This window comes from Megascapheus bottae, chromosome 15 (genome assembly GCF_031878675.1).
Source record: "Megascapheus bottae isolate mThoBot1 chromosome 15, mThoBot2.hap1, whole genome shotgun sequence".
NCBI lineage: Eukaryota > Metazoa > Chordata > Mammalia > Rodentia > Geomyidae > Megascapheus > Megascapheus bottae.
The window spans coordinates 49,973,878-49,994,127 of NC_143523.1; the positions used below are offsets into that span (position 1 = coordinate 49,973,878).

Sequence of the window (20,250 nt, forward strand, 5' to 3'; positions counted from 1 at the left end):
ATGTGAGCTGTGAACTGAGCAGTCAGCCTGGTGAGTCTGAGAGCCAGGAGGGTGCAGAGAATGTGGGGTCCAGCTTCCTTCTGGTGCTGACCACACCACGGCCCCAGCCTATGCTCCAGATGCTTGCTGGCCTTTTGTAATGGAGTACTCACCCCTCTTTCCTGGTAGGCTACTGCCTTCCCAGCTACCCTTGCAAATCCCCTCTGCTACAGGACAAGACCCCTTCCCCTTTCAAGGACCTGGTGTCCCTCCCCTGCTATTCTCGGTCACTTTCTGGCTTATCCATGCCTCTCTGTTGGGTAAAGAAACTTCTTTTTCTTAGCAAAGGGGGTACCTGAGGCAGAGAACAGGTGCCAAGCAGGTGCTGTGGCCTGCACCTGGGGCCAAGGGTAGCTGCACCAGCTTATAGCCATCAGGCACAGTCACTGGTTTTGTGGGGACCCTAAACAAGGCAGGAGGGGGCTTCAGCCTGGCCTCTTGGGATTCATGCCCTCCCTAGAGAGTCAAACTAGGACCTAGAGGAGTTGATTGACTTAGCCCATCACTCTGATGACAGAGAAATGGCTTACCAGGAGGCTCCCTGAGGTTCTGCCTGCATAAGGACAGAGCTGGGGCTGTGAGGATGTGGGCCAGAGGGACATCCAGGCCAAAGCCTTGGTATCAGGAGTTCACAGAGGCCTGACCCCCATCATCCACCCTAAAATGCCTTACCGAAGAGAGGCACTGCGCAGAGGGATTGTGGCTGTGCCAAGTCTCTTCCTCTGCTCTTCTGGGGTAGTTCCCATTACTTTGGCCCTGGGTAGAGCACTTGAGGCCTGCCAATTGGCCTGACAATTTTAACAGATAATTCTGAAGGGAGGAATGGCATACATTGATGAGGTCATGATCTGCTGGGAACCCCCATATGGCCATGCACTCTGTGAACTCTCTTCCTGTCTCCCCTTGGTCTGTGTAGGAGGAACTGGGCTCTGAGAATTGCCCTGTCTTGTGCTGGCACGAGTCATTGTGTCCCCGGGCCCCTGGTGCCTGTTGGTCAGCACAGGGTGTCTGTGGAGGTCTCTACACTGGGAAGGAAGAGGAGGGGTAACTGCTTGATTCTGACAGGTCCTCTCTCCTTAACAGGCATCAAAGGATGGGGAGATAGAAAAGAAAAAAAAGCATAGTCTCACCCAGAGCCAGGCCCAGCCTAGGAGCTATATGTATGAAGTCTTCAGCATAATCAGGGAGGAAAGTCAGGATAGGCTTCCAGGAGGAGATGCTGCCTAGTTGCAGGACGAAGCATAAGAATTGGGCAGGCTTGCCGAGTGTGGTAGCTCACACCTGTAATCCTAGCTATTCAGGAGGCTGAGATCTGAGGATCGCAGTTCAAAGCCAGCCCGGGCACTAAAGTCCATGAGACTCTTATCTCCAGTTAACCACTAGAAAATGGGAAGTGGCACTGAGGCTCAAAGGATAGGGTGGTAGCCTTGAGCTGAAGAACTCAGGGACAATGCCCAGGCCCAGGGGTAGAATGGTAGTCTTGAGCTGAAGAGCTCAGGGACAATGCCCAGGCCCAGAGTTCGAGCCCCACAACCAACACACACACATGCACAAAGGAAAGGCTTTTCAGATAGAGGAGAAAGTGGGGGCAACAAGCCAAGGTGGGGCTGGACCTACCTGCTGCTCCCCCAAGCAAAAGGGATCTAGGTTTCCCATAGTGTGATACCCATTGATCCATCCCAAAACTAGGGGCCTTAAGCAACTCCCAGTTATGAAATCTCCCCAGTGTGTGGTTGGGCTGAGCTGTCTGTCTGCTTCTGGGTTTCTCTGGCAGACTGGCTGAAGGGGAAGGCCCAAGATGGTTTTTCTCATAGATAGCAGCTAGTACTGGCTATTGGCTGGGCCTTGATTCCTTCTCCTTTGGTCTCTTTCCATGGCCTGGCAGTGGTCCATGAGTCAAGGTCAGCAGTGGGAGACCTTTTGGGGCTTAGTCTCAAGTTGTTACTTTTGAGGCCTTATAAAATGTTACCTCTCACAGAATGGAAATTTGCTTGATGAGCTAGGTACTTACTAGTGGCTCACACTTATAACCTAGTTATTTTGGAGGCTTGAGGTTTGAGGATCAAGGTTCTAAGCCAGCCATGGCAGAAAAGTATATGAAATTTTTGCCTCCAATCAACAAAAAGCCAGAAGCAGAGCTGTGTGGCTCAAGTCATATAGCATTTGCCTTGAATGAAAAAGCCAAGCGAGAGGCTGAAAGCCTGGAATTCAAGCCACAGTATATACATACATACAGATACACACACACACACACACACACACACACACACACACACACACACACTTTGCTGAATCTAAATTCAAGCTCAGGGTAGAGAAGAGACCTCCACCCCTTGATGGGAAGAAAAAACTAGTACAGGGACTGTGGTCCTGTTCCATCTGCTGTAGGCATTGAGTCCATTTGCTTCTTGACCTTGATATAAATGGATCTCATAAGTCTATTGTCTTCCAAGTCTGGCTTTTACCGTTCTGGGGTCATCTGGATTCTATAGTTGTAGGTCTTTCGTTCTCAAGGCAATGAAGTAACTCACGTGGAACCACGAATTTATCTGTTCTCTGGCCACTAGGCCTTAGAACAGCTGGTAACAAATGCAAGCGTCTCTGTGAAAATAGAGTTTCTGGGCCATGGGAGAGACCACAAGGCATGAGATGCATCCACACTGTTCTCAAGTAGTGGTACTGGTATTAGGCATACCAACAGCACTTAGGGGCCCTGAGGCGGGAAAGGGTTAAGAAAGGCCTATCAGCTGAATACAGATTGGAAGGGATGTCTCTGGCCCTGGGCAAGTGTGGACTTGCTGGAGGGAGTTCCCTGTGATGTCCCCTCCTCCTGCTCCAAGCTTCAGGTGTCCAGGCTGGGTGTCCATCTGATCAAGTGGCACTGTTCCCAGGGTGATCTTTTCTGTGACACTTTTTGTAGCCCCATGGGCCTTTTGTTGTTGGACTCTGTTACTAAAAGCTGCCTTCTACTGTTAACTGGGTCTTCAAAAGACAAGGGAGCCATATGGCTGGGGCCACAGGACCTGACATTTTCGGTCAGTGGGCGAGGCTGGAGACTTAGGTTCTACTCCTGACCTTGTCTCGCCCCTCTGCTGGCACACCATGGGAAGAACCCTTCCCCCACTGGGCCCTCAGTTTCCTCATTTGGAAAATGATAGAGAAAAGCATCAATAACACTGTCTGTCTTCCTACCAACCTAGCCCCTGTTCTAGAACTGGACAGTGTGGGGTGCTTTGCAGGTTTCAGCAGTATTCTTGAGTTCAAGCCAGTTGACTCCCTTTGTCTAATTTATTCATTGAATATCCTGTATACCAAAATTGTGATGCTTCCATCCATCCATTCATTCATCCATCCATTTACCCATCACCATCCATCCACCCATTCATCTATCCATTTATCTACCTAGTCTTCCTTCCATGTATCCATCCATCCACCCATCATCTAAAACACCTGTGACCCTTGAGACTAAGCCCAGTTAACTGATAAACGGAAACAGACACCCAGGTCTCTGGGAGCGAATGGGACAGGCCTGTGGAAAGGTGGAAGAGACACATCAGCTAGGTCTTAAGCTCCTGTGGGAGTGGGACAGAGGGCCCCATCTGAAAAGGGGCTCAGAGGCTAACAAGCCTTGGAAAGACAGAAAAGTGAGGATGAAGAATCATGGGCTGGCAGGCTCCGGTGGGAGGTGAAGAGGGCATAGCTGCTGCTGTGGATGGACTGTGGAGGCTGGACCAGGTTGGTTCCAGTTCCAGGGCTTCAAATGTGAAGCCCAGGAGCCTGTGCCTTTCCTGGAGGAGCGAGCATCCCCTGGTTTCTCCAGGGCTCCCCCTGGGTGGGTTGGCCAGAGGAACCTAGATAAGCTGTATCTTGCGTCTGGGGAAGGGGGTGAAAGGCTGCCTGCAGACCCAGAACCTGGAGCTCATTGATCCCTCTGTTCTCTTCTTTAGAACTTCCAACGACTGTGTGTGGATGTAGTGGGGCTAGAACTGCTGCTCCTTCTCCTTCAACCTCTCCTTTCCTGGCACCCAACAGCCTCAAGTTCTGGTTGGTTGCAAGAAACCTCTGCAGGTAAGTGGACTGGGCCAGCTCTGCTGGTGCTGAGTACCTCCCTGTGTGAGTGGATGGGGTGTGCGTCTGCCCTGAGCAAGTGAAGAAGCTGGTCACTTTTCTGCTTCCAGTTCCAAACCGAACAGTGGAGAGTGGGGCACCATGGTTTGGCACTTGGGCATTTGATTCTATTCTGTTGTCAACTCCCAGTTGTAGCCTCAGGGAAACCCTGTATTTTGGGTATTTGTGGGTTATTATCTTTCCATCTTCATAACTAGCCTGGAGGGAGTAGCTATAACCAGCTCTATGGTACAGGTGAGAAAATAGCCCGGGGGTCAGGAAGATACTTTGCCCAAGGTCACATGGCCAGAGTTTAAGTTCAGGTCTCTGTGTGTCAGTATCTCAGCCCCACATAGCAGGGCCTGGGCCATATGCTCCCTGCCCTGCTGCTGCTTTTTGCAGGTAAGGATCGGGCAGTGGGAGATGGTTGAGGGGGCCCCCAGAAGTGCTGAGTCTTATCCCGATGCAGGTGGGGTTCAGAAGTTAGCTGGAAAGTTCTGGAAGGTGCACAAGGTAAAAGAGTAGACAGATGGGTGCAGTAGACAAAGTGGGAGAGCCTGGGAAGATGAGGAAGACCAAGGCAGGGGATTGTGAAGGCTGCAAATACCAGGCTGGGCATTGAATCCCAAGGGTGGTGGGGAAAGCTCTAGCTCTTAAGTCAGGTAAGTACTATTGTAGATGTGCTTGAACCAGAGTCCTGTGATTGCCTTAGAAAGGCTCCATCTGGGGCTGGGATGTAGCTCCGTGGCAAAGCACTTGCCTAGCAAGTGCAACGTCCTGGGTTCGATCCCCAGTACCCAAAAAAGAAAAGACAAAAAAAAAAAAGGAAAAGAAAGGCTCCATCTGGAAACAGGGTCACTAAGGAGCTGTTCCAAGGACCCAATGGAAGGTGGGAGAACTCAGCTGGGGCTAGAAAAGAAGTACAAGAGAGGCCTAGTCCAAGTGGCTCATGCCTGTAATTCTAACTAATCAAGAGGCTGAGATCTGAGGATCACAGTTCGAATCTAGCCTAGGTAGAAAAGTCTGCGAGACTCTTTTCTCCAATTAACCACCAGAAAACTGAAAGTGGCACCGTGGCTCAAAGTGGGAGAGTGCTAAACTTGAGTAAAAAGTTCAGGGACAGCACCCCAGCCCTGAGTTCAAGCCCTAAGACCAGAAACAACAACAACAAACACACAAGGAACTAGAGGAAAGGATATTGGAAGTGCCTGGGTACCATTGGAGGAGAAATGTCCTGATGTGGGATGGGGGTGATGTGGGAATTCTGAGAGGAGCCTGGGAACCAGAAAAGCTTCTTGGAGGAGTCGGAAAATGCCTGAAAGGTTTGAGTGTTGAAGAAGGGACTTAGGTGGCACTGTGTTTATTCTTGAACTTGATGTTCTCACATAAATATAGACACACAACATGCAGGCATCTTCACACACTCTCAGGCCCCCTGTACCAACTGTGTGCTCATACAGGCATGCTCAAATGCACTTATGCAGACATAAGTAGTACCTCTAACTGTGCTTGCAAACATACCGTGCATGCCAAGTACATACAAATGTGCATACATGTATATGCACGAGCAATCATTTGTGAGCAGCTATGTTAACATGCATGCCAGTGCAGGAACCCCATGTACATGCATGCACAAACCACTCATATCACGTGTATGCACATACACGTGCAGGCTCACAGACACACAAATAGGATTGCACACTAGTGCATAGGACTAAGTTTTCACAGACAGATACACACACACACACACACACACACACACACACACACACACACACACACACACACACAAAGGAGAGATGTGTTCCAATAAGAAGCAGGTTAGAGGTTGATGGTTTTGACCCTGCAGAAACATCCACAGCTCTCAGGGGTTCTGGGAAGCTCTTGGTGAAGGCTGAGTCAGGGAGGGTAGCTGTTGTGGTTTTCAGGGCTGCAGTGGACTGACGGGACAAGTCCCTCCCTCCCTGGCTCTCTGTTTCCTCATCTGGACAAGAACACCCTCCCTCTACCACATATGCATGGTCAGACGGGACATAAACTGCTGAGAAGAGTCTGGGTGCTTTGCTGAATTGGAAGCTTTGTTCTCACAAGGAAATGGGTCGTGGGGGAAGTGGGGCTTCCTGAAGGTTACTGTCCTGGGATGATTGTGGGGCCCTGTAATAACTTGGGTGTTCCATCCAAGCTGTCTGAGGCTTGAAAACCCTGTGAATCAAGGCGCAACAGGTGACCCTTACCTGCCCTTTCCAAGCAGTAGGTCTCCGCCCACCGGTCCCTCCCTCCTTGTCCATCCTCCCTCTCCCCCCCTCCCCCGTTAACTCCAGGGAAACTGGGACTACAAGCATGGGGGTGCCTCATTACATGAGGCTGGCACATTCCTGTGAGGACCCTCCACCCCATCCTTAAGGCCAAGAGGGAAGCTTACTGAGCCATTTCCAGGTGAGAAAACTTAAGGCACAGAAGGGTTAATGAGAAACATTAGGAGTGGGCACAAGGCCAAGCTGAGTGAGAATTTTTCCTCTTTATTCCAGCTATCTCCCCCTGTGGTAAGATCTTCTACAACCCACTTGGCAGAGGGGGAAAAGGAGGCTCTGAGAGTGGACTACACAGCCAACATGTGATAGGGCCAGAATTCGTGCTTACTAACTGCCCAGCATCCCAGATTCACCTCCTCCCTCCATCCCATCAGGGCCCCTCATGTTGGAGGGGGACCTGAGGCCACTGTGGGATTGGCTGGCCTGTAGTCCTGGCTCAGTGTTCCTGGCATGTCTGCCAGTTTCTTGCAAATAAAGAGGTGGATTGTTCCCCGGGGCCCGTTATCAAGCCTGATCTGGAAACCTTTTCTCCAAGACCCCTTTGTTCAGTGTCCTTAAGATTGTCCTTTGGAAACTTGGCCAGCAGGAAGCTCCAGGAGGGGGCTCTGAGAGAGGCAGGCCTGACAGTCAGTAGCAGGCTCTTCAGCCTGCTTGTGTCAGGCTCCCGGGCCCTCATACAGGGAGTGGAAATCTGCCTGGGAAGGGAGGAGACCTGAGAAGGGCCCCAGGAGGTGACTGTCAAGCTGGCCTTGTAGTTAATGATTTCAACATGGTAGCAGCAAACATGGGGGTCCTTTTACACTTGAGGGCCTTTGCGACTGCCCACAAAGCCAGCCTTGCCTAGAACCAGCATGACAATTACGAGAGGAAGGGAAAGAAACAGCGTTTTCATGCCAGCCCTAGCACTGACCACTCTGGTGCACCTTGGGCAGATCTTCCTCTGCCAGGGTGAGGGCTGATCCTCTTCTCCTGAAGGCGGCAGTGAGGTGGGGGGGTGGGGGCACAGTCAGTGGTACTAGGATCCAGCTTTATCCCTAACAATTTAGAACAGAAGTTTCTTTAGGGTGAACTGGAGCCCCTCCCTGCAGGCTATGGTGTTGGAGGCTCCCAGGACCTGGCTCTGTCTCCTTTTCTGGCCCTGCCCCTGTGTACCTTGGCACCTGGGTTTCTGTGCTTTTCCAAGTGCCGCAGGCCTGTTTGTAAATGTAGGCGGGGCAGGGGTAAGGTCTGCTGTGCTTTATTTACAGAGCCTCCTGTCTGGTCTGCCTGCCCCAGGCCTGTCCATCTCTCTTGCTTGGCACATTCTCTTTTCCAGATCGGCAGTCCAGGAGCCTTCCCCACTCCTATGGCTGCCATGAATTCTTGCATTGTGGGACAGAGTGGGCAGAGCTCTTTCATCCTTTGTGTGCCAATACTGAGGCTTGAGCCCCAGGGCCTGTTGCTTACTTGTTTTTTACTCAAGGCTGCTGCCCTGACACTTGAGTCATGGCTCAACTTCTGGCTTTTTGTTAGTTAACTAGACATAAGAGCTTCACAGATTTTGCTGCTCTGCCTGGTTTTGAACTTCAGTCTTCCCATCGCAACCTCTTGATTAGGTAGGCGTGAGCCATTAGTGCCCAACCTTCAGAGAGCTCTTGCCAAATAGGACAGTAGCGCCTGAGCTATGACCAGGGTGAGAGCCGAGGGCAGATAGTACTTGGGCCTTACCTGTGCAGACTTATATTCTAGCCTTCTGCGGAGACTGCCTTGTCTTCTAATGGAAAGAGATCAACTTGTTATATCTTGGCCCAGGAGAGGCCCCCAGTGTTGAGATGCTGAAGAAAGGACTGGACTCGATGGACTCCTGCAGTCTAGCCTGTTAGACTAGATCAGCTTCCAGCCCTGATCTTCCTTTCAGTCAGCATGGCACCAGGTGTGAGTTGCTAGCACTTGAGTGAGTAGCACAAGAGGTAGAGGTGAGAAAAGCCTGTGCTGGGCTGGGCTACTGCAGCTAAGAGAGACTGGACACGGGGGAGAGGTGTCTCATTAGTGCTGTGGCTGGTAAACGGGGCCACTTAGTAGATGAAGGGAAACTACAGGATTTAAGGGGGTGAACTGCAAGGCTAGATTTGGGACTGTTCCCATCTCTGCCTCTCCTTCCTCTATGACTTCAGGCCCTAATGGCTAGGCCTCCCTCTGCCCCACTTCCTCATCTGCACACTGGGAAGAGTTGACTCTGACTCCTGAACGGTGAGGAGCCAGCCGGGCCTGGCATGTGGAGGACGCATGGACAGATGGTGGGTAGTAGGCAGCAGAAAGGGTGCCTGGGTCTGTAGGCACGTGAGGGTGGTTCCTGGGGGAGAAGCCTGGTCACACAGTCAATTACACGAGACGCAGGGAATCAGGGTTAGGGTTCGTTTCCTCAGGAGGCCATTCCACACAGCTGCTGCTGCTGCTGCTGCTGGGAGGAGCGCAGTCACTGGGTGAGGGCCAGCGGCCCGCCCTCACAGCCCTGCCAGCTCTGCCAGCCGCTGGGTGTGGCTTTGAGCCTCCAGCTTGGTTGCTGTGACAGGGTTCTGGGTGGTATGGGCTTCCTGCAGAAACCCTGAGTGCCAAGGCCAACTCCGGAGGGCCTGGTCCCACCCAGCACGTGGTCTTGTAGAGTTGCAGCACGCCTGTGGCATGCCTGTCCATCTTCAGCACCAGCTGAGAATGCACACTCACCCTGGACTCTGCTGACTGTCACTCAGGTCCCTCTGCCACTAGCCTGTGCTGCCCCCTGCCATACATACACTCAGACCTGGACCTGGAAAGAGGCCATCGCCTGCTCCTCATTCCTGCCCAAGGGAACACACTCCTGTGTGTCAACAGGGTGGGTCGATGGCCTGGCAGGACCTCTGAGAGGACTGCTGAGCTTTCATGTGGACCACAGGCATGCAGTGTGACCTTGGATAAGTTGTTGTCCCTCTCTGAGCTACCCACTCATTGGTCTATAAAACCCAATTATCGTGTTGGGCAGATGAGGAGACTCACCCCGGAAAGACTGAGAAACCCATTCAGAATCACACAGCTATTGGTTGGTAGAGCGGGGATCGAGGCCCATTTCATCGGAAATCTTCACTGCCAGAAGACATGAGTTCACCAAAGGCAGAAGGATGAAGCCCTAGGAGCCAGTAACCAGAGGTCACCCTCTGGGGCCACCATTTGCATTCCTCATTGCATTCCTCACCCCTTGTGGGTCTGATCTCAGTTCAGGAGCTTGAACTGGATTTTATTGTGGCCTAGTGGTATCAGAGAGGCTAGAAACCAACCTAAAGATACACAGCATTAACATAGACACAGAAGACTGTGGCTCAGGCAGGCTATATCTTTCCCAAGGTGGAGGCAGTCCAGCTGTCTCTGTGGCTTTCCCAGGACCTGGAGGTTTCTCCTCGAGTGTGTCTAATCACATGTGTAGGTAAGTGGGGAGTCATAAGAACATCACTGGTGTTAAGTCTGGCCAGTGTCCCTCGATTCAGGTTCATTATCCAGACTTTCCAGGGCTTTGTAGTTTGTCTTCTGCTTGTCCAGGACCATAGATCCATGCCTCACACTGAGCCCTGAATCCCAGGACTCAAAGCCCCCAGGCCAGGAGCAGGTGCTGAAGGCCAGGGGGTAGAGGGGAAGAGATGGCTTAGACACAAGATTGCCTTTTAGGTCATAAGGAAGTCACTATTGGAGCCGGGAGTTTGGCCTCGTGGTAGAGTGTTTGCCTAGCATGCACGAAGACCCGGGTCGATTCCTCAGTACCACATACATAGTGAGCCACATGCTGTGGCTCAAGTGGCCGAGCTCTAGCCTTGAGAAGACCCAAGGACAGTGCTTAGGCCCTGAGTTCAAGGCCCAGGACTGGCACACACACACACAAAAAGTTATCTTTTCCCAAGGAGGAATTCTTTAGAAATCAGCTTGTCTATCCCCCTTGTGGCATGGCAGGGGGCCTGAGGGACTCAGATAGGAACACATACCTAGAGTAACGCAGCACAGGTGCTAGGCCTTCCCTCAGTGCACTACCAGCCCTAAGTAGCTCTGGCTACATGGCAAGAAGAGCTGCTGGTAAGACAGGGACCTGCATGCCAGAGGATGGAGAATGCAGGGAGCAGGGGCTGGGGAGGGCATGGCCTTGTAAGGGCAGAGTTTAAGAAGGTGGGGTATTTGGGAGCGGGGACTGGGGAAGAGCAGATCCAAGAACAGGACAGGCTTCAGGATGTCCCATACACACTCTGCTGCTGTCATCATTGGCTTCCCTCTGCCCACAGAGTCCTGGAGTCACAATCTTGTGGTCAGGGGTTGGCATCACACCTTGGGCCAGCAGCTGACAAGGTACAAGGGAGTGAGGATATAAACTAGGCTCAGGAAATCTGAGGCCACTCATGTCCCCTCAGTCTCTTCCATCAAGGGACAGCCATATAGCCAGTTGGCCTACAGGACAATAGCCACAGTGCATGGGGTACAAAGTCAGAAAGGACTTCCTGGAGGAAGTGGGGATGCAGATGGTCCTTGAGGAGTGAGTCGCACCATGGGGATCCAAGCTAGGCGAGGCCTAGGGAGGTAGACTTGGGGCTGTGAATTAAACACTGGACAGGGAAAGGAGGCTGCAAATGCACCCTGAAGTCCAAATGGCAGAAGAAGGCAGTTTGCGCTTTGCTCCTAACTTGATAAATGTCCCTGAATAGATTCTGCCCCGCTTCTAAGCCTCAGTTTCCCCCAGATCTTCTCCAAGTTCTAGGTTCCTGGGAGCAGGTCAATGCCGAGCTGGAAGGGGACGTCTTTTAGGGGGGTGTATACTGGTGCCAGAATTCTAAACTGGGGGAGAACAGTGCTCCTCGGGCAGTGGATAGCTGACTGAAGAAGCTGCTGCTGGGCCAGAGGCTTCGGTGGCAGTGAAAGTTGGACCTAAGACTCCTCAGGCGGCTGTGTGGCCTTCCCAGCCCTGAGCTCAGCCCGTGTGTGTTTGCTGAACCTCATGACCTATAGTAGCCTCTGTCTCTCTCTCACCTCTCTCCTTGGAACTCCAAGTACCCAGGATTGCACAAATCACCCCCCACCCCCGGCAGTGTGCCTAGCTCAGGCCTCACCAGCCCAGGACCAGCCCAGTTCCTTCTCAGGAAGTCCAGAGTTCAATTCCGGAATAATACAGCTGCTCTCCCCCCACACCCAGTAGGGGGTGACAGATCTCGGTAAACTCAAGGCCTCTCCCTGCCCTCTGACTTGTATCAGCCTCATTTATCATCCAGTGGGAGAAACGATAGTCAGAGAAGGTGTAACACTTGACTGGAGTCACACAGCTAAGCCAGGATCAAATTCAGGATACAATCACCTTCTCCTCCTTTGGGGGACCCAACCTGTGTTTCCTGTTAGGGTGGTAGGGGCATGAGGCAGTTGTACTGAAGAGGAGCCCTGCTAGCTGAAGCCACTGGGGCTGGGGAGGGCGGTTGAGTGAGCAAGCCGGAGACAGGGGCCCCAGCTCTGTCTTTCTAGCCTATGCTTCAGCCACTTTAATTGGCTGTATCTGCTGGTGGCGCTGACATTTACCTGGTGGGGAGGAGGGCCTCTCCCTCTTGAATCAAGATACTAAAAATAACCAGGTTCAGCTTGCCAGGGCCCTTGTCCAGCCAGTGCCTGCTGCCTGCCTCTTTGACCTTTTTCCTGGGTGCTGGAAGCTAATTGCTCTGCTACCGGCAGTTCCTGCACCTAGGGGTCCTAGGGGGTCTAGATAGGAGCCTCCCTCCCTGTGTGTCCAACTTCCCAGTCTGTTCAAGGCCCTGTGTGCCTCCAGATTTCCTCCCTGAGAGCAGCTGCTGCCCAGGGCAGTTAGGCCCCTTCACTGAGCTTCCAGGTGCTCCCAAGCTAGGTACCTGGGCTTCCAGAGAGAGGGGGTGGCAGGGTGGGGGGAGGAGGCACATCTCTCCTGCTCAGTTTTCCAACCTAACTTCTAGGCCTGCCCTGTGCCTCGCCCAGATATGCAGGGTGGCCTCCTGCCCTGGCGCTGCTTGTATGCATTAACAACTGGGTGCTTGAAGCTTGATCCTGTGTGGCCTGTGTGGCCTCTCCATTCCCATCTCCAAAATGGGCACTACCGTCTGATAACGTGCAAGAATGAATGAAGGCAGTATTCCCCGAAGTCTCGATCAGGAACTGGACACCCCAGGGGCATTCAGAAGCAGAGGTAAAGCTGTCTTGGAACTTTCCTGTCTCTTGTTCTGCATCTACACCCTGAAAACCTAATAAATCAGATTGACATGTGTAGCTAGGAAGCAAAGATCTTGAAGATCTGAGCTTAAGGATGGATGGCTTGCCCACTCCTGGGGTACCTCTCAAGTGTCTTGTCTTCCCCACCCAGCCTCTGTTTGTCTGGTTCTTACACTGCATCAATGTGAAAAAGACCATGCGGCACTGGCCCTCATCCAGTGGCCAGCTGCCTTTGGAGTCAACCCAATGGTAACAAGTGGTTTTCCAGCCCTCCAGTCTTACCAGCTGTGAGACGTGGGGCATGGGGCCACCCTTGTGTGTCTTGGTCTGAATGAGAGGAATAAAGTGAGAGTGGTCCCCTATGGAGATACTACAAAAAGCCACGATGTGTGTGCAGCAGCACTGCAAAGAGTGTAGGGTGTAGGGTGCCAGTGAACGCCGTGGTTCCTGTTGGTGGGTCTCATAGTAGTGAGCCCAGAGGCCCTGTTGGAGGGGGGGTATGGCGGCAGCCACCTGCCGTGTGCTGAGTGATTCATATCAGATGTTAAGTACTGTACATACATTGTTGAAATCCAGCTCCTCACTACCACACACAGGGAGCTGGTTCATGCTCTACATTCCAGAGGAGGAAACTAAGGCACAAGGGGACACCCAATCTGAAAGAACCAGAATTCAGTCATTACAACTGGCCTTGCCTGGGACCATCCTAGTCAGAGCCTGAGAATTCCAGATCCTGGCAATCTCTTCCTCCGGGCATCCAGAGGCAAGGAGCCAAGTGCACCCTGCTTGAATTCGAAGATTCTCCTCTTGTGCAGGAATCTCCCCCACCCCACCCCCCAACCTGCCCTTCTCCCCTAACCCCATACACACCTGGCCCTACGACTTCCTGGGGTCTCCTAGGCTCAGTCCATCCACACATCACCCATCCAAACCACTTTCCTTGCCCTCCAGGCCTGACTTGTTTCCCCCTCCGGCTCTGTCGTGTGTGTGTGTGTGTGTGTGTGTGTGTGTGTGTGTGTGTGTGTGTGTGTGTCTCCCCTGCTGCCTGGACAGGGAGGCAGTGTCATGGTTGGGCTCTTTGTCCTTGACTGATGGACCCAAGGGACTGATTCCCCTTGCCAGGCCTCAGTTTCCTTGTTTGCATAGAGGACTTTATCAGCCCTCCCCCCAGCCTTCTAGAGAATTCAGAACCTCTTCCCTAAGGAGGGGACAGCCCTGGCTTGGCAGTACCATTTGCAGAGAATATTCTGGTAGAGTGCAAAGGTCACAGGGGACGGTGGCAGGGTTGGTAACTTCCTGGGGGAGGAGCCATTGCTCCCTGAGGTCCTGGGTTCTGTTTAATGTTGATGGAGGCAGCTGATGCTTCCTAAGGTGAGAACCTGGGTCACCTATGATACCTCCCACCCACGTGGGTTTGTGTGTGTGGTGAGTGTGGAGAGCTCAGAAGTTACTGAACAAGCTCAGGACGTCAACCATGGCGTCTGCTCCCAGCTCCATCCCTTTCTAACTCTGTAGCCTCCCTGAGCCTCAGTCTCATCATTTGTAATAATAGCCCCTCTTTCACATGCTAATGTCAAGGAAATGATACCTATAGTGTGTGCAAGGTTGTAAAACAGTGTAAGGATCAATAAAATCAACTTTCCATCATCATCATCATCGTCATCATCATCGTCATCACAGTGGGTACCATATTCATGACATGGCAAACATCTTCCCAGTTCTTTGAAGGACCTTTACCCTACCCTAACACAGTCCTCCCATTTCTCCCTCTCTGGCCCATTCCCATAGAGCAGCTATTAGATTCATTAGGATGTCCCCTTCCCCCCTCCCAAGTCCTGTACAGATACCTGGACCACAGCCAGGCCGAGTCACAATTTCTGGACTGACCTTCACCAAGAACATTCATCTCCAAGAACAGCAGAGATAGCAGTGGGCAGGCAGGCCTCTGGGTCCATCCAGTGGTGGACACACCCATAGAGGGAGCATGGAGTTCGCTCCGCAGCAACTTGGAAAGTGATGCCAGGCTGGTTGGACTCCCTTCCCTCCGGGCTGTCTCGCCATGTTGTCTGCTTGGATTCTTTCCCCACCCCCATGGTTCTCTTGTTAAATTGTGTTATTATATTTAAACAAATCAATTCCATTGCAGAGTTTTTCCTGTCCTAATGATGAGTTTGCAGCACAAATGCCATTGATTTCTCACAGCCCTGAAAAGCAAGTTGATGAATAGCACCGGTGGGTCTTTGGAGAGATGCTCAGGCAGCGGCAAGAAGCTCCTCACCTCTTTGATTCCCCCCCACACCCATAATCTTCCACCACCCCCAACATCTTCAGCTGCCGCCTACAGTTGAGGCTGAGGTCTCAGGATAAAGGTAGATTGTGAGCATTGCTCTGGGCAGAAGAAATGTCATCTCCAAGGCTGACCCTTGTCTAGCATAAAACCATCAGCGTGGATTTTTTTTTTTTATTATTGATTTCGGCCCAAGGCAGGAGCATGACTTACAGAGCAGAGAAAGCAAGTGGTGTGATCTTGGTCTTCCCGTACAAGTCCAGAGTGTCTTCCTGACAGCTCAGACCTCGTTTCTAGACCTTATTTCAGTCCTGTGGGGGGGCGAAAGGCATGTGAGTAATGCTTTTGTAAAGTAAGAGGTTGGAGGCCCCAGGTCCTGGAGACTGTGGGGTTTCCCTTTGGGAAATCCTTCAGATCCTGCAATGTCAAAGTCAAGTTCAACCACCACTCAGGGCTTTGAGGTTCAAATGGCTGTCGTGTGTGCGCTCGTATAGCTTCTTAAAGCTTCCGTGGGCAGATACTGGCATTTTCAGTTTAGAGGTGGGCATGCTGAGTCTGGGCTGTCCCTAAATTGAGCGGGGGAGTTGGGGAGGGGGCGGGCAAGAATGGCACACTGCTGCTTATCCACTGAGGCAGAAGAGGCATTCTGGGCCCTGAGTGCCATGGCTCTCAGCTTTCCTCCAGCTTTCTAACTGGCTCCTCACCAGCCTGGGCTCCTTCCTCGCTGTCCAAGCTCAGGGAAAAAGAAAGGCAGAGAGCACAGCATACTACAGAGTACCCATCCTGCCTGATGCCTAGCTATGTTGGTTATCCTGGTTATCAGCTAGTTATCCTGGGGCTATAGCCAGATTTCTGCCCTTCCCCTTTCCAGCTTAGTCTGCTCTGAGGACAAGGCTGTGCCCCTATCTCTCTGTCTTGGCAAGGCTCCTAGGGCAGTCAGGCCCCTTGCTCAGTGAGCCCCAAAGTAGCCTGATGTGTGTGAGCTTTTCCCTTCACTCAGAGCAGCTGTCCTCCCTCCTGCCCACCCCTGCAGACAGACCTCCTGCTCCTGTAATCAGGTTAGCCTCAGCTCGGCTCCACACTTGCTCTGCAGAGCTGGGCCAGCTGCCTCTAATGGCCCATCCACCTGGCTCTCTTCTGTGGCTTTGGGTGGGGGAGGGGGCCTGAGAAAGAACAGTGAGTAGGAAGTGCCTGCCCTTTCCTCCAGCCAAACCTCTCTCTGTGTCATCCAGGATCAAGACCAAACCCTTAGCCTGGCATCTAAGAGCCCACTTACTCCGGCCTCCCCAAACCTGGTATACAATTAGCTATAGTCATGTGATGATATTTCCCATCTTCCTGCCTTTCACATACAGGTCCCTCTGCTATTTCTGGTCTTCTCAGAAAACTCCTATGCATTCTTGGAAACCCCCAGTTCTCATCTTGCCACCTGGGAGGGCAATTATTCCTAGATCTGGGTTCCCTTGAATTCCAGGAAGAGAAGAAGAATATCCCCTTTCTCTCTGCACCTCAGGGGCAGCGTGGAGCTGCTCAGTGAAGGTACAGGGCCAGCAAAGGAGAGAGGTGGTGACCAGAGGACAGAAAGAGACCCATAGGAAGATGAGAACAGCTGCTTCAAGCCCTCACACTGCTCCAGCCCACTTCCTGCCTGGGAGGTCCTGTTCCTTTCTCTCAGGGACCTAAGCCAGTCCTGAAATAGACACACAGGGGGGCCTTGGTGGTGCATTTGCAAAGACCCCCCCCCTCCCTGCTTCCTGAGCCCTGCCCCAAAGCCAGGACTGCCCCTCCCCCAGCAGGGCCCAGGCCACACCCTCTGTTCTTGCTAACTTTGTTTTATAAATAAATTATATAAATAGGCTTCTCTGGTTCCTGGGAGCGGGCTGTGTTTAAGGACTGGGGCGCTGCTGCAGGCATAATTGTACTATGGAATCCATCAGCTGCCTAATTACCATTCATTTTGCATTTATTCCTGCTAATTAAAAAGAGAGAAACTCCTAACAACTTTTACGTAAATACTATATTTGTTCTATGTAAAGATGGGATGCTAATTTGCTGGTGATTAGCTGATTATTTGATTTTATATCTGTCACACACAATAGCCCTGTCTCCCCCTTGGCACCAGGACATTCCTGGAAAGGCCTCTGTTTAGGTGAAAGGGAAGTGGGGTGAGGGAGGCCCATGATCTCAAGGCCTGGTAAGGTGCTTAGGGGATCCCAGTGTGGCTGGAACTCCTGGCTTGAATCTCTGTAAAGAGCGAAGTACGCAAGGCCCATTGCTTCCAGCAAGTCAATGTCCTAGACACACACTCCATTACAGATGTGTGGGTGTCTATTCGGCGCTCACCAAGAATGTCTTACAGTCGACAGGAACAATTGACAGGGATGGCAGAGTCTAAACTGCATCCCTGAAGAGAGGATGAGGCAGCTTGATCTGAGTCCCTGTGCCCTTTCAGAAATCTCTACCTACTTCCCCATCCAGCATGGATTCTGTGCCCTCCTTTTCCCCTCTCATCTCCCCCTGCAGTTAGGGGCTCTCTCCCTACCAGCCCCACCTTCTTCACAGCCAGCCTATACTCAGATCAGACCTTGCACACTGACTGGCCCGCCAGAACACGTGGGCAGGTCTGAATTTCACATTTTAATGTTATGTATTTATTTTCCTGTGGATTAGAAAAAATATATAATTAGTATATCAAACCCGTGATTTCACAGATGATACTGCTTTAGATGAGGCTAAATAGGAAGAAAGTGACTGGTTTGAAGTGATTTAAATAATGATACATAAATAATGAATGCAGAACCCAGATGGGGCTTGCTGTATCTGTTGGAGCATACTGGAAGAGAAAAGCCACATCTGAGAGTTGGGACAGAAAGGCAAGGACCAGGAAAAACAGGGGCCAGCAAGGCCCTCACTGCTCTATCCCATCTCAGAACCCAGCGTCTAGACAGCACCACCCTCTCCTCTCCCCAGCCCCTCAGGCCCCTCAACAGAACTGTTCACCCTGCACAAGATGACGCATAAATGGCTCTGGGAACTTCTGGCACCTGCTCACTTCCGGCCAAATCTCACTTCCTGGACATGCCCCTGCTCTGCTTTCCTGTCTAGGCTGAAGATGACTGGGTCTCCAGGTAGCAGGAGAATGGCTTTGATAAGGTCCTGTGCTGGCTAGGTGGCCAGACTTCCAGATGAGGGCTGGAGGCTGTGAAGGGGGAAGCCAGGGTTCTGTCTCACCCACTGCTTCACACTCAGCCTCCTCCTCTGTCCATTGGGAAAAGGTGGCGCTTGGAAGGACTGAGAACCACAGGTAAAGCACCCCCTGGGAATGTACCCAGTGTGGCCTTGGTGTGGTGCACGTATCGGTGCCATCGGCACCAGAGATCCCTGATCACCAGCCCTTCGATGGCACTGCGTGCAATCTGGGGAAGCCCGAGGAGGGCCAGGGGACAGATGGAGGACACAGAGAGAAAACAAAGGTACCTACCTGCCTTCTCCATCCACTACCACCTGTGTGGATGGCTGCACCTGCCCTGCAGAAAACAGCCTCATATTCCACACAGGTGCTCTACGTGTCCAGACATCAACTTCTCGCCAGTTTATCACTTCCTGTCAGTGAAATGAGGGCTCTGGACAGCATGCTGATGATCTTGGGCAATTGTTCCCTACCTCGCTGGGATCAGCTCAGCTCCAGAGCCTGTGCCTCCCCCCCCCCGCCACAAGCCGTGCCAGCCAGCTTAAGTCCAGGCAGTGCCTACCTCTGCCTCTGCAGAGAAAGCTAGCATGCCCAGCGCAGAGCAAGACAGGCAGGAGGCTCTATTCTGCATCCAGGTTGCAAGTGTCTTCTGAACACTTGTGTGGTGAATGAATGGGGTTGCTCATGAATGAATGAATGAGCTTACTTAGTTTCAGCTTTGGCTGCCTCTGGCCCCATTAGAGTCTCTCAAGGAGGGAAAATGATCCCAGCTTTCCCGAGAGCTAGCAGAGGGACTAGAGGGCAACTAACTATGCCAGTGCAGAAAAACATCTGTTTTGGTTGTGTGATCTTGGGCTGGTTAAACTTTTATTTTTTTGCTTGCACTGAGGCGTGAACTTGGTGCTCTTCTGAGCTTTTGTGCAAGTGCTCTACCACATGAGCCACAGCTCCACTTCCAACTTTTTAGTGGTTCATTGGAAAGACTTTTCTGCCCAGCCTGGCTTTGAACCATGATCTTCACATTTCAGATTCTTGAGTCGCTAGGATGACAGATGTGAGCCACTGCGTAGTTTCTAAATCTTTTATGTGTCAAAATGAATGCAGTCTGTATCTCCATGTCTAGTGATATTAAATGAATTGATTCATATAAAGTACTTGGAACAGTATGGCTGAAGGCCCTTTAGAGTCAGGTATCATGGCTAGTTTAATCACTGCTATGACAATTAGAGAGGGAACCTACTGAGAAGCTCATGAAGCTTGCCAGGGAGGGCTGGGAGTCACTGGGTTCTATGAAGTAGTCTAGCTGGGAAGGTGTGGCAGGTTGCTGTTAGGAGACTTTCATTATAAGCACTTTTTGGTAAGTTGTTTAAAGCAGCCTCCTGAGAAAGAAGCTCGGGTAGCTATCTTCAGGAATTTAGTACAATTTATTTTCTTATTATAAATATGTAGTTTTGATCATGTGTGTACATTTATTGTTTTTGTTGCTTTTGTTGTTCTTGGTGTGTGTGTGTGTGTGTGTGTGTGTGTGTGTGTGTGTGTGTGTGTGTGTCCTGGGGCTTGAACTCAGAGCCTGAGTGCTCTGTTCTTGGAATCCCTCTCCTCCAAAGCTAACACTCTACCACTTGAGCCACAGCTCCACTCCTGACTTTTTTCTTCCTTGTTAACTGGATATAAGAGTCCTATGAACTTTCCTGCCTGCGCTGACTTCAAACCACAATCGGCAGATCTCAGCCTTCTGAGCAGGTAGGGTCACAGGTGGCAGCCACCAGCACTTGGCTGTCTGCATATTTTTCAAAAAGAGGACTCCAATTTGTACAAGCTTAGCTGGAAGCCTAAAAAGAAGCTCTGTGATCTGGGCCTGTGCCACTTACCTCGGTGACTCCAGCAGAAGGAGGATCTAGTACAGGGTTGGTGGGACCTACGTCATGCTGTGTACAGGTTGGCATCTCTGCCCTGGGGTCCATTCTGCATACACTCGACGGAGTCCAGGGGACAGACCGGGATGCTGATACCTCAGGGAGGCTCTCCTGGAGGTGCCCAGCCCTGCTGACCCTCACTGCTCTAGACCAGGTGATCCTATATAAGTATGCTAGGCACTGGAGGGC

The 20,250-nt window shown here is 51.7% G+C and overlaps 1 protein-coding gene across 1 annotated transcript in view; it reads left to right on the plus strand.

Annotated features, from left to right (window-relative positions):
• The window catches only part of Zmiz1 (zinc finger MIZ-type containing 1), a 212,724-nt gene that overhangs the window by 41,815 nt on the left and 150,659 nt on the right, over positions 1-20,250 (plus strand). The window contains exon 2 of the mRNA XM_090346671.1: positions 3,987-4,107. The gene's annotated coding sequence lies outside the window, so the exon portion shown is untranslated. The remainder of the gene's footprint in view (positions 1-3,986; positions 4,108-20,250) is intronic.